The sequence below is a fragment of the Centruroides sculpturatus genome, unplaced genomic scaffold, assembly GCF_000671375.1.
Source record: "Centruroides sculpturatus isolate CEXI.00-Female unplaced genomic scaffold, Cexi_2.0 scaffold1135, whole genome shotgun sequence".
Classification (NCBI taxonomy): Eukaryota; Metazoa; Arthropoda; class Arachnida; order Scorpiones; family Buthidae; genus Centruroides; species Centruroides sculpturatus.
Window position 1 is genome coordinate 1 of NW_019385800.1, and position 14,012 is coordinate 14,012.

The following is a 14,012-nucleotide window of genomic DNA, read 5'->3' on the forward strand; positions in this document are numbered from 1 at the left end:
CCTTTAATAATTAATTTGCACGAGAGGCCTGAAGACCCTCTTGTTCCAGTCGTATCGGATATTCATTATGTCAGAATAAATAGTGTGGGAACAATTTCATTGTATTATAATTATTAAATAGAACGTTCGTAACGAAAAATATACAGTAAACCTCTAAAGAACGAAAACATAAAAAAATATTCGCCTTTGGGTGGTTCGACTGTATTTAATTTATATGTACGTCCTTAAATTCTAAAAATTATAAAAATATTTTAATACGAACAACTAGTTATTGTTAATTACTGTCTGCCATGTTGCCACCTGAACAAACCGAGTATGGAATTCCTATTGTTGACAAAGTACAGATCTCTACGCAAATAAATTCGCTTTATTTTTCTTTAAATCTTATTTTGTGAAATTATTCATTTTTAGTTTTATTTCAAAGAACAATTTTAAATATTGAATAACATATTTAGGTGTATTATACTTATGTCCATTTTCTAAAACTGGGCTGCATTTAGTGTAGAGCCTCAGCAATGAATTGTCTATGTGGAAACTCCACATAGATTCGAGGCTAATAGATTCAGTGTAGAGCCTCAGCAATGAATTGTCTATGTGGAAACTCCACATAGATTCGAGGCTAATAGATTCCAGCCTCACCAATGGGTTGTCTATGTGGAAACTCCACATAGACAACCCATTAGTGAGGCTCGAATCTACCAATGTTCAGTGATTCATTCACTGAACACTATGGACTTATAGAAGATCCATAGTGCCCAGCTATGGTATACAGCTTAACAACAGAAATATAAAGTCTCCTCTTTTAGTCAATGTAATTTTTCCATTACAAATAATTTGTACTTATAAATGTAAAGATAGAAATTCATATTTAAATGTACACTGTAATAAATTTTGAAGATAGGATTTCTATTTACAGTTGACTCCCCTATAACACTGTTAATAATTCCGTTTTATATGAATTCCGTGTTGTACGAGTCACTTAGATTTTACAAATACGTGTGCTGGGCTGTGAACGGCTTACGTATTTGTAAAATCTAAGTGACTCGTACAACATGGAATTCATATAAATCTTGTTTAAAATGTACATAAAAGTTTTTATAAATGAATTGATTCTTGTCGATTATTCCTCATGTTCAATTTATTTTGTTCTTGAAAAATTGAAGGAAAGAAATAACCTGAATACAAGTGAAACTTGAAATATTTAGAAAAGTAAATTTTAAAATTGAAATTATTAAAGAAAAAAATCAAAATTCAATTATTGTTCAGGTTAAAATCAGAAAAGGATTAAAGTAAATTATTATTTTTTTGGTAAACATGAAGAGGATAAATACAATTTTATTGGTTAACAGTTAACAGGCGTTATTTATACAAATATTAATATTCTGACGTCAGCCAGTAACGTAATCTAAAACAATAAAAAGTCAGAAATATAATATATCAGTTTACTCTTTGTTGGGAAATGAATCAAGTGTTAAAGATGAAATTCGCTTTAATCCTCCTGTTTGGATTTATTGGTAAGTAAAATTTTTAATACATTTTGCATGCGTATTGATAACAATTTTATAAGTATATTCAAAACTATCGGATATACGACAATGATAATGTCTACAATTCCAACCGTGTTGTGTTTCTGGATTTTGCGTACTTTATTGGTAAATCATAAATACTTTTCAACGTTCCAGAGAAAGATGTGAGTCGAACAGCCATTTATTTGATTAATGATTGTACAGTTAGAAAACACCATTTTTAATTTTGATATCTTATCAATTATTTAATAATTGTTGAACATGAACTTGATAAGAACACGAATATCACGTAATGAGGAACATGCCTGAAATTATATCGATTCAATTATACTAAATTACTTTGAACATTCCGTATAGATCATAGGATCATGAAGGAATTTTATATTCTTAACACAAAACTGAAATGTATAATACAGCATTGTGTAAGGTATTTTATAGTGTTTGGATAAAAATTGGTGCAAATTTTATATGTTAAATTATTATCAATTAAGCTGTCGGTGCTATAAATCATTATCTACTTTATCATGATTATTCGAAAAGCCTAGAGAAAAGAAAAATGTAAATCGACCAGTAAAAATCGAATGGAAAAAGAGTAATTTTTTTAACTAAGAAGCCTTATATACTATAAAATTAATTTTTATAATATTTGCATATAATTTTGAATAGTTTATTTACTTGTTAATTTTTTTATACTTTCGTGATTATATATAAATATCACAATTTTTATTTTTTAGGAATTAATAATGCTATTGAGACTGATCAGCCTGTAAGTGTAATTTATTCTATTTATAGTCAAACCTCTGAGCAGCAGCCACTAACTAGAAAATTAGAACATAAAACACTGGCCAGAGCTCTTGCTAGACTAAATACAATATCATCATTAAGTCCGAATATACTCGAGATATGACACACGACACACCTCTCGACCTTTCATCAAACTTTAATAGCACCAATGCCCCTTATACACAAGCTGAAATGCCAAAATTCGTTTCTTAACTTTGACCCTATGCTAAGATATTAAATAGACTTCAACACACACAGACGTACACATCAACAAAATTATTTTATCTTTATTTTTTTTTTGGACTTTTTTGGGTTCAAGAAGTTTCAAAACGTGGAGGTTTTCATAAACCTCTGAGGGTCCAATTTAAAACTATTTGAATACGTAATTACACTTGTTATGTATACATCAATCGTAAGGGAAAGTAAAATTGTTCTCCAAAGGAGTTCTGTTCCATTCTTTATGTAAATATCAGATGACACTTGAAAAGTTCAGGCATAAAACTTTGTTAGTTTTAAATTTAGTCACATAAATTTTTATCATTTTAATGCTAATCTACGTTGCATTTTACAGTCGACCTCCTATAACACTGTTGATTGTTCCGTTTTATATGAATTCCATGTTGTACGAGTCACTTAGATTTTACAAATACGTGAGCCACTCTGTGAACGGCTCACGTATTTGTAAAATCTAAGTGACTCGTACAACATGGAATACATATAAAACGGAACAATCAACAGTGTTATAGGGGGGTTGACTTGTATTTCTAAAATTTTAGTTTGTAATAAGATTATTTTTGTGTTATATAAAAATATAATTAACTATCCAATTATGATTTTAATTTTTGTAGGAAGTGATGGAACCTTCAAATTCGAAAGTAAGTTATTTCTGATTTAGTATGAATTTTTCATATTTGTTTCCACACTATAGAATATCTATATATATAATCGAGACTGGTGGAATAATAACACAGCTGTCCCTTGATAATCTGACAGGTATGAAACCAAAGGGGTGTCGGATTGCCAAAAGTGTCCGGATTACCGAAAGTGATTACATATTTGGCATTGTTTTGCTAGCAGTAGCCTACAATATTCCCTACTCCAACTGTTCAAACACGACTGCTCATAGAAAACACACGAAATGTGTTATCGTGTAAGAATTGGGTGGGGAGATTCACGTCACGACATTTGAGAGCGCGGAGGATAAATACCTTATAATTTTGTTTGTAGGTTAGCAAAAGTTCTTCCTTTCAGTCCCAAAAGTTGTTCTTTTATGTCAGTTTAGATCTTGTTATAATACTCCGTGAGTTGGAGCTATTGTCACTGAACAGAGAAGTGAAGGAAGAACGAGAGAGCCGAGATATCCGATGATAATGTCCAAAAAATTTTACACAGGAGCACCGACATAAATAATTAAGTTCGAGGACTATACGACGATTTCGGTTATAAAATCGCTTATAAGTTATAGGATCGACGATAGGTTATAGGATTCGGTTATAGGCGACTTGTACAGGAGAGGAATGGGCAACAACGGCCTTTTGTTAGTAGCTAGTTGTGATAAGAACTAGTCAACAAAGAGTTAAAACCACTAGATCAGGACAGCAGGTCGGAAAGTCACGAGAAAGCGTCATCACTGATGCTGGAAACTAAAACAAAGATATATTCTCAGGTGTGAAAGTTGACAGATAGTTAACGAAGTTGATATTATGATGTTAATTTCTTTGTTAATAACCGAATTCTCAGAAAAGCATAGATAAACTGTGTAAACATGTAAGTTATACAATTATCGTAAAAATACGTTCATGAAAATTATCAGTATATTACTAAACCAATGTCATAATATATCACTGGGATTAGGATTGATTATGCTAATACATATGTCTTCTAATCTGAATATGATAGAGCTATCTTGATTAATCGCACACTTCGTGCTTTGTACTTGTTTTATAATTATAATTCATTGTATAATTAATTGTTTTATATTGTTTCTTCTTGTTAAACTAACTACCTAATAATCAAATGAAATTTTATATTTAAGTAGTTGTTACTCGCAACTTTCCCGCACGGATTTTGCAAGCAAACCCCATTTATATTCAGTATTTTAACAACCATAGTAATTGTTATATAACACCTGCCGCCGAGAATGATAAGAATTGCCGAGGATCAAACGAACTATTTTCAATATGATCAATTTTCTGGAACGTTTACAATCGTTCTATAATCGAACCAATACGCAATAACAAATTCGAATCTAAAACGGTTCGAACATTTTTAAAATCGAAATAGATAAAAATATTTATAACAATGTCTGAAATGTTATCAATTTAATACACCTAAGTACTCAATGAAGACTAAAGGTAGTTGAAAACAAAAAATCGCATCTAAAATAGTACAGTAGAAGCCGTTCTTNAAATCCCTTCTTAGTGAGCGTTTTCATGACATACCCTAACTGTGTACCAAATTTTACCTTTTTAGGTTCAGCGGTTTGCTCTGGGCGATGATAAATCGGCGAGTCATTCAGTCAGTCAGTCAGGACAAGCAATTTTATATATATAGATTAGACAATTCTTAGTTTTTTTCAGTTTTTAAATATTTTATTTTCAGTATTCAGAGCATACAATTTAGCACTTAATCGTCCAAACTCTCATTATTTTATCATTATTTTTTTATTTTACTGAGTACTTTTTTATTTACTCTAAGCAAATTTTATTTATTATTTTAGAGATAATCAGACGTATCGAAATAATTAATCATTCCTTTTAAGTACTCACAGAAATAATCAGTTTTTGTTATAAATGTAAGAATTATTATGAAATTGCAGCTCAATAAGTACTCTCCAATAGCCAAGTGGAGGAAACCACAGAATGCCAGTAGTCGGTAGTGACTTTGCGCATGGCGTACCGACCGGTGACGTAGAGTTTTCTGGGTTTTCTTCACGTTATTAAAACCTAAATAGGGGACAGCTTCACATAAAAGTCTTTCCGGAATACATCATCCTTGTCAGATCGCTGAGGTGTTGCATTGCTGTAACCAAATTAACCAAAACAATTCTAATAATTTTTCTATAAACGCGATATTCACATTGACATACTTAACTGTTGCGAAACTGAATATACCGCCCCTTTGAGTGTCTTCGTTCTCTTAAGATAGAAACTCAACGATTACAAGAAGAAAAAGAATGAATAAAAAACGAGTTTGAACAAATGTCGATTTCGAAATCATTCTTTTATCGTTTGAAATGTTAATTAATCAGCATCTATCTTACTTTAAGTACGTGAGTTCTGATTTGTTAATTTTCACTTTGAATATAAACATTGTCTAGGTGAATATAGCGTGTTATTATAAATAGTAATGTATAACTAAAATGTTTATATTTCAAAGTAAGTGTAAAATATGTAAAATAAGATTGCTTTTTAAATGCTGTACATAGAATAAATATATGTGAAGTAAAAGTAAACTTTACTGTATATATATGTAAGTGCCTATGGGAATGTTCTTAATATTAATNGTAAGTTATACAATTATCGTAAAAATACGTTCATGAAAATTATCAGTATATTACTAAACCAATGTCATAATATATCACTGGGATTAGGATTGATTATGCTAATACATATGTCTTCTAATCTGAATATGATAGAGCTATCTTGATTAATCGCACACTTCGTGCTTTGTACTTGTTTTATAATTATAATTCATTGTATAATTAATTGTTTTATATTGTTTCTTCTTGTTAAACTAACTACCTAATAATCAAATGAAATTTTATATTTAAGTAGTTGTTACTCGCAACTTTCCCGCACGGATTTTGCAAGCAAACCCCATTTATATTCAGTATTTTAACAACCATAGTAATTGTTATATAACACCTGCCGCCGAGAATGATAAGAATTGCCGAGGATCAAACGAACTATTTTCAATATGATCAATTTTCTGGAACGTTTACAATCGTTCTATAATCGAACCAATACGCAATAACAAATTCGAATCTAAAACGGTTCGAACATTTTTAAAATCGAAATAGATAAAAATATTTATAACAATGTCTGAAATGTTATCAATTTAATACACCTAAGTACTCAATGAAGACTAAAGGTAGTTGAAAACAAAAAATCGCATCTAAAATAGTACAGTAGAAGCCGTTTTTCCGGTTAAGCCTTAATGCTCTCCCTCTCCCCAACTGGGAAATTTCGAAAAATCCCTTCTTAGTGTGCGTTTTCATGACGTACCCTAACTGTGTACCAAATTTCTGTTCTTTAGGTCCAGCGGTTTGCTCTGGGCGATGATAAATCGGCGAGTCATTCAGTCAGTCAGTCAGGACAAGCAATTTTATATATATAGATTAGACATTTCTTAGTTTTTTTCAGTTTTTAAATATTTTATTTTCAGTATTCAGAGCATACAATTTAGCACTTAATCGTCCAAACTCTCATTATTTTACCATTATTTTTTCTTTTATTTAACTGAGTACTTTTTTATTTACTCTAAGCACATTTTATTTATTATTTTAGAGATAATCAGACGTATCAAAATAATTGATCATTTCTTTTAAATACTCACAGAAATAATCAGTTTTTGTCATAAATGTAAGAATTATTATCAAATTGCAGCCTAATAAGCCAAATAGCCAATAGCCAAGCAAAGGAAACTGTGGATCGACAGTCGTCGGTAGTGAATTCGCGCCTGGCGTACTGACAGGCGACGTAGAGTTTTCTGGGTTTTCTTCACGCTATTGAAACCTAAATAGGGGACACCTTCACATAAAAGACTTTCCGGAATACATCATCCTTGGCAGATCGCTGAGGTGTTGCGTTGCTGTAACCAAATAAACCAAAACAATTCTAATAATTTTTCTATAAACGCGATATTCGCATTGACATACTTAACTGTTGCGAAACTGAATATACCGCCCCTTTGAGTGTCTTCGTTCTCTTAAGATAGAAACTCAACGATTACAAGAAGAAAAAGAATGAATAAAAAACAAGTTTGAACAAATGTCGATTTCGAAATCATTCTTTATCGTTTGAAATGTTAATTAATCAGCATCTATCTTACTTTAAGTACGTGAGTTTTGATTAGTTAACTTTCACTTTGAATATAAACTTTGTCTAGGTGAATATAGCGTGTTATTATAAACAGTAATGTATAACTAAAATGTTTATATTTCAAAGTAAGTGTAAAATATGTAAAATAAGATTGCTTTTTAAATGCTGTACATAGAATAAATATATGTGAAGTAAAAGTAAACTTTACTGTATATATATGTAAGTGCCTATGGGAATGTTCTTAATATTAATATACGGAAAAAGTATTTTTGTTATTTAGCATAATACACGAGTTAGAACGACGAAAAGTTTACTAAAATGTATAAAATTTTGAATTATCTATCAGATCATGAAATAGTTTAATAAAAATACAAAATATTTACATTGAAATGGTTGGTGTAATGTTAAAATAAGTTAATACAATACTTTTGCGTTGAATAATTTCCTTGCAAACAATTGAAAACTTTATATAGAATAGATTTGATTATACAATATTAATATATTATTATTTTTTAATAGAGTGGAGGGCTAACAGGCCAAACAACTAGAATTAATCCATCCAGAAATGTAAGTTACGTTTTCATATAAATTGATTTAAAATTCCTTATATTTTAATATATTTTATATATAAGAGGACTTATATTTGGTTTAAAAACGAAAATAAATAATTTATTTATATATTTAAACAGTAATTGTTTTAATATAAAATACAATTTATATTAAATTTTTTTATAATCGCTCCATTAAAAGTCTTCGTTCTCTTAAAAAATATTACAAGAGGAAAGGAATTAATAAAGATAAAATGATTTGAACGAAATTTTTTATGTTAAAACGGTCATTTTACTATTTGAAATGTTAATCAGTCAGCATTTATTTTACTTAAGTATGTGATTTCTGAAAGTTTATGTTATTTTCAACTTTAAACTCTGTCTTTGTGATTCTAGTAGTTACTGAAAGTGTTCGAGCATTAATTAATGTAAATATCCAAAAATTTTTCTTAGAGACGTCTTTTAAGTTGTCAAGTTATTATAAGTAATAACAAATGCTCCAAAAATTCCCATATCTGGTCTCGGCANTTAGTTTTCAGAGCACACAATTTAGCACCTAATCGTCCAAACTATCATTATTTTACCATTATTTTTGTCTTTTATTTTACTGAGTACTTTTTAATTTACTCTAAGCATATTTTATATATTGTTTTAGAGATGACCAGACATATCGAAATAATTAATCATTTCTTTTAAATACTGACAGAAATAATCAGTTTTTGTCATAAATGTAAGAATTATTATCAAATTGCAGCCCAATAAGTAATAGCCTAGCCAAGCAAAGGAAACTGCAGATCGACAGTCGTCGGTAGTGAATTCGCGCATGGCGTACCGACCGGTGACGTAGAGTTTTCTGGGTTTTCTTCACGTTATTAAAACCTAAATAGAGGACAGCTTCACATAAAAGTCTTTCCGGGATACATCATCCTTGATAGATCGCTGAGGTGTTGCTTTGCTGTAACCAAATAAACCAAAACAATTCTAATAATTTTTCTATAAACGCGATATTCGCATTGACATACTTAACTGTTGCGAAACTGAATATACCGCCCCCTTCAGTGTCTTCGTATTCTTAAGATGGAAACTCAAAGATTACAAAAAGAAAAAGAGTTNAATTCCCATATCTGGTCTCGGCATTCATCTATCCAATTTCGTTCTCGAGATTAAAGACGAGTAGAGACAAACAGATGACAGTAGGGCTTTATAAGTGAACAATTTTTTCATAATGAAGCCCAATAAGGTCATAAATATTGTTAACGTTGATGAAATTAGGAGAATTAGAAAGATTTTGTACTTTCATATGTTGTGAAATCGAATTAAAAGAAAGACTCCTGCTAAGCATAACAAACGGAAAACACGTAAAAATAAAGAAATATGGCCTATTGAAAACGAAAAATTGACTCAAAATCTATGCAGTACCACAAGATCTAACTAGAACGACAAAAAAAAAGCAGGATACAACACTAAACCTCAAATTTTGAACTCAGCTGAAAGTTCACCAACACTGGCAAGAAGCAGGCAGAGGAAAACAATTCCGGATATAACGGATATAGTTTCGTTTATGACCCCAACTGTGAAAAGTGGATGGAACCCCCTGAGCACTGGTAGTTGAGTCGTGCCAGACAAAGGGGTAGGCCATGTAAAGTTTTCTGAGTTTTCATTGCATAACTCATACCTATTTACATGTTCAACATGTCAATAGAAGCTAGTTGCATGTAAAAATTTTTGTTAGGAGAAATTTGCTTTGTATTTTAGAAACCGTGCTTCTCACTGATTCGATTTTGTCATTGGTGGCCTAAACAAATTTATAATAGAATCTAAGTATTTACAAGAAAAATTATTTTATTTACATAATAATTTAAATCAGAATAAATTTTGTTTCTTATTCTTTAACATATTCTGGTTTAAGAGACTTAATAACATTTGTTCTAAAGATTATGAACTTAGTAAATAAAAGTAAATAAAAAAATATCTCTATAAAAAATAATGCATTTGTGAAAATATTATGATTGTAATTAAACATGTGTAAAGTAGCATATATGTTAAAATCCCATAGTTGAATTGAAAGGAAAATTTTATAGACAAAGAAAAGCAACGTGATTAAAAATACAATGAAAAGAAAACTAATATTGTTTATAGCGCACTTCTTACATTGAAGATAAAGCAGTATTTTTTGCTTATTTTCTTTTTGTGGTAAAAATTTAAACAAATTATACAATCTATTAATTTGTTTTTATTTTTATAACCGATAATTAAATACTATAGTCTATTTATGCATTTTATGTAACATTGTTTAAGTTTATTTATATTTGTTCTTAAANAAATAATATTTGCGTATGGAACTAAAGAGCCGCAGCTTCACATCCAAAGGGCAGCATGTGGCTCGCGAGCCGCAGGTTGCCGACCCCTGGTCTAGGTGAATATAGCTTGTTATTATAAATAGTAATGTATAACTAAAATGTTTATATTTCAAAGTAAGTATAAAATATGTAAATAAGACTGCTTTTGAAATGCTATCAAATGTAACGTACAGTACATAGAATGGTATCAGAAATATATTTAACGTAAAAGTAAACTTTACTGTACAGTAGACCCCCCTATAACGCTTAGAAACGTTCCACGCTAACCGAAAATTACGTTGTAGGAACGATTAAATACATGAGCCAATCGCAGCCCGCTACGGACTAAGGCTGTTCGAAAGGTTTTCTTCTATAAAATTAACCGATTCTAGACTAATTCGACTCAACATTTCCAAAACACGTATAATTTTTTGGGAGTAATCCGTATAAACTATGCTATAAACAAAAAATTATAGGATTACTTACCGAGTGTGTACCNAATAATAAAAGTTTATATCTATAAAAATACATTTATTAATATATAAAGTAGTTATGAATATAATAAACACTGAACATATTTGTCGGTATTTCGAATATTTGTTTTGTTAAGAAATGCACAGCTTATATAACATTTGTATAATTTTTCTTCGAACAATATAATAATAATTTGCGCATATTTTTCTAGTATTTCTATATTTTCTGTTTCAGTTACTTTACAATAGAATTTTTTATGCAGCAACAATTCGATTATTGTTTAAAATGCATTGAGTTTATATTGTTTTTAATCAATAGTTTTATTTATCATTGACTTATGAAGCGAGGTGTGAACTGTATTAGGCCTACAGGTTTCTATTCAAATCAGTTATGTAAGGATTTCGAATGTTTTATGTATATTATATAACAAATATTTGAAATGACTATTTGTTCTGAAATAATACATAAACAATTCTTTGGTTTTTTTATGTTAAACGTTTTATAAATTTGATTTCTTTGGTGTGTAATCGAATTCTTTTTCCAAACTATTGCCCGACTGCTCAATTTCTCCATTTTTCAGGTTACATTTTTAAAATATGTTAATTACTCAGCGTATCTTTTCAATATTTTTATATATATTCGTGTTGTTTCAGATAAATATGTGAGGAATTAAGACTGACGGACTTCTTAAATGTTTTCTTCTCACAGATGTGTTTAAGTTTTTGTCATCTTGCTTTACTCCTATTTTTCTAACAGTTCTTTGTGTTGACTTTAATCTTATTCACTTATGTTCTACACTAGGATTTGAATATTATTGGGAGAATAATACAAAGCTCGATCCATTGTGACTAGGTGGAATTTTTTTAACTGTTAGAACTGGTGTCAGAGGTAGGATAATTTCAATTCTGACAGCAGTTGTGACAATTAAAAAGCTGCTTTATTACCCCATGGACGTTTTGACATTAATTATGATTGTTGGTTTATACAAAAATAAAGTTACAATTAATTCATGCAGAGAGGTAAATATACCTTCAATTAAATGATTTAATTTGGCCTGTCACCAGTTAGTTTAAAGTCTAAAACTTTTGTCACTATTCTTGTTGACACTGTGGAAATGGATCTTCACTGAAGAGCGCTGAAACACTGGAACAGAAGTAAATCACTATCATTAGAATACAGAGAAAATTAAACCTTCCTGGAAATTTTGTTTGGCAGGAGACTTTTGTACGCAGATTCTTTTTCCTCTGTAGGATTCTTTTATATTGTCAGTTGTTTTCATTGTTAAAACCGTCGAATATCCACCAAATTTAGCAATGTTTTGTATGGTTTCATCCACCATCTAATGTGACAATTTAACCCTTCGTTAATACTTTGGGTTTTTTGCCGTTATATAATAGTTGTCAAACATGACGTTTCTACCTGATCCTGAAATCTTTGAGATAAGCCTTGAAACCAAACAAATGGACAAATTACTTACTTTTATAGGGTAATCAGGCTTTTTTCTGGTATATATAGGTTAGGTTAAGTTTTGATATGTTATGTTATTCAAATTAAAAGCAATGAAATTGGTATTATACTTCTTTAAAATATTATGTTATGTTTTGTTAGACAAAAACTAACTAAATATTTATAAATCTTAAAAACATACTTAGTTAGTACTGTGGGATATTTGCAATACCCACATGGAGAAATGGTGTTTTTCTTTTACAGGAGTTGTTACAACACTGTAGAAATTTATGAACATGCTTAATTCATAGAATCATGAAGCTACTCCGAAGAACTCGGATATCAGTTGCTAAGTATATCAATAATGCAACTTAAAAAATTAGGTGGTGTTTAAAATCCCCATTTCGTGCAGGATTAAAGAATACTTCTTTAGACGTGTCATATTATAGGAAAATGGCTAGAAGAAAGTTAGAAGTTTTGGAGATCTTATTAATATCCTTGTTCGAAATCGGTTTTTTAACAAAAAAATTAGTTTTACAAAGTTACAATTGTTTACCTTTATACAAATATATTACAACTTAACCGTAACTTCTCACAAATATATCAAACTAGTCTATTCTTTTTATTATAACTATACATACTGATAGCTGCTTAAGACTACTAAACCAGTTGTAATATTTTTACAAGAAGTATTATAATAAAGGTAAGCAGCCTTATAATAGAATATATTAGTGAAATACATAAGCATAGATAAACTATATAAACATGTATACGATATTATAAAACTTTTTGCATGTACTAAGTTAAAAATCTTCTGAAAAATTTATAATTACTCAGTATAAATTCCAGTCATAATACTTCGTGTAAACATACAAGTTTTTTACAAGATTATAGTGTTGAAAAAAGTGTTTTTTTTTCTGAAACTCATTGGGACAAGCAAAATATATAGAGTAACTTAATTGCAAATTGGTAAGTTTCCGAAATATTCGAAGTCAATGTTTTTCGGCAAAAGATATTAGAATGAGTTGCCATTACAGATTTACAGACTGTTGACCTATGCCTGAAAATGGAAGGAAAAATTAAAAAGAAATCACAAATAAGTTGAATTGGCAAAATTCAGATTCTAAAATAAGCTGAAAGTTCTGTTCAAAACAAAGTGGAAACTGTTGCAATGTTTTGCTGTTTCAAAACGTCGTTTAGTTTAATAAATGCTTATCCTTAAAATAGTAGTTTAAATAGTAATAAGTATAGCGTAGTTCGTAAAAATAGCGGGATAAAATTTGCAACTTTAGTCTTGAATGCAGGGCTGTGGAGTCGCGTAAAAATGTACCGACTCCAACTCCGACACCAACTCCGACTCCGGCTAAAACACCAAAACTCCACGACTCAGACTCAGACTCCTACTCCACAGCCCTGCTTGGATGTTTTGGTAACTATAACGCATTTGCAAACGTTTTTATTCAGGGGGCGATACTACTTCGAAGGTGGCGACGATTCGTTAGAGATTATGAAATACTGCTGTATATTTTTTGCATATATCGACGAGTTTTATCAACGAGTTCTTGCGACGCCCTGCTTATTACCATGTTCAATAGCTTATTAAAGTATTTAAGTGGTTAGAACATTTAGATTTGGATGTTTTTTTTTCAAATTACACCGTACGAATATACATACATAAATGCTGAGTGTGACTTTTCTGTTTGAGTTATAAACAAGGAAGTATTTTTAACCTATACGCTACACTCATAAACACGTGCATGATGATTGTAGATTAAAAACATACATGCAGATAATTAGCAAGTTACACGCATCATGCATTTAGGATACATGTAGAAATATATACACTAGAACCTC

The 14,012-nt window shown here is 30.1% G+C and overlaps 1 long non-coding RNA gene across 1 annotated transcript; it reads left to right on the forward strand.

Annotated features, from left to right (window-relative positions):
- Positions 1 to 1,445: 1,445 nt before the first annotated feature.
- On the forward strand, positions 1,446 to 3,178 carry LOC111642203. The gene is made up of 3 exons (XR_002759527.1): positions 1,446 to 1,514; positions 2,261 to 2,292; positions 3,158 to 3,178. It is a non-coding gene; the product is annotated as an uncharacterized LOC111642203 (long non-coding RNA).
- Positions 3,179 to 14,012: the final 10,834 nt, after the last annotated feature.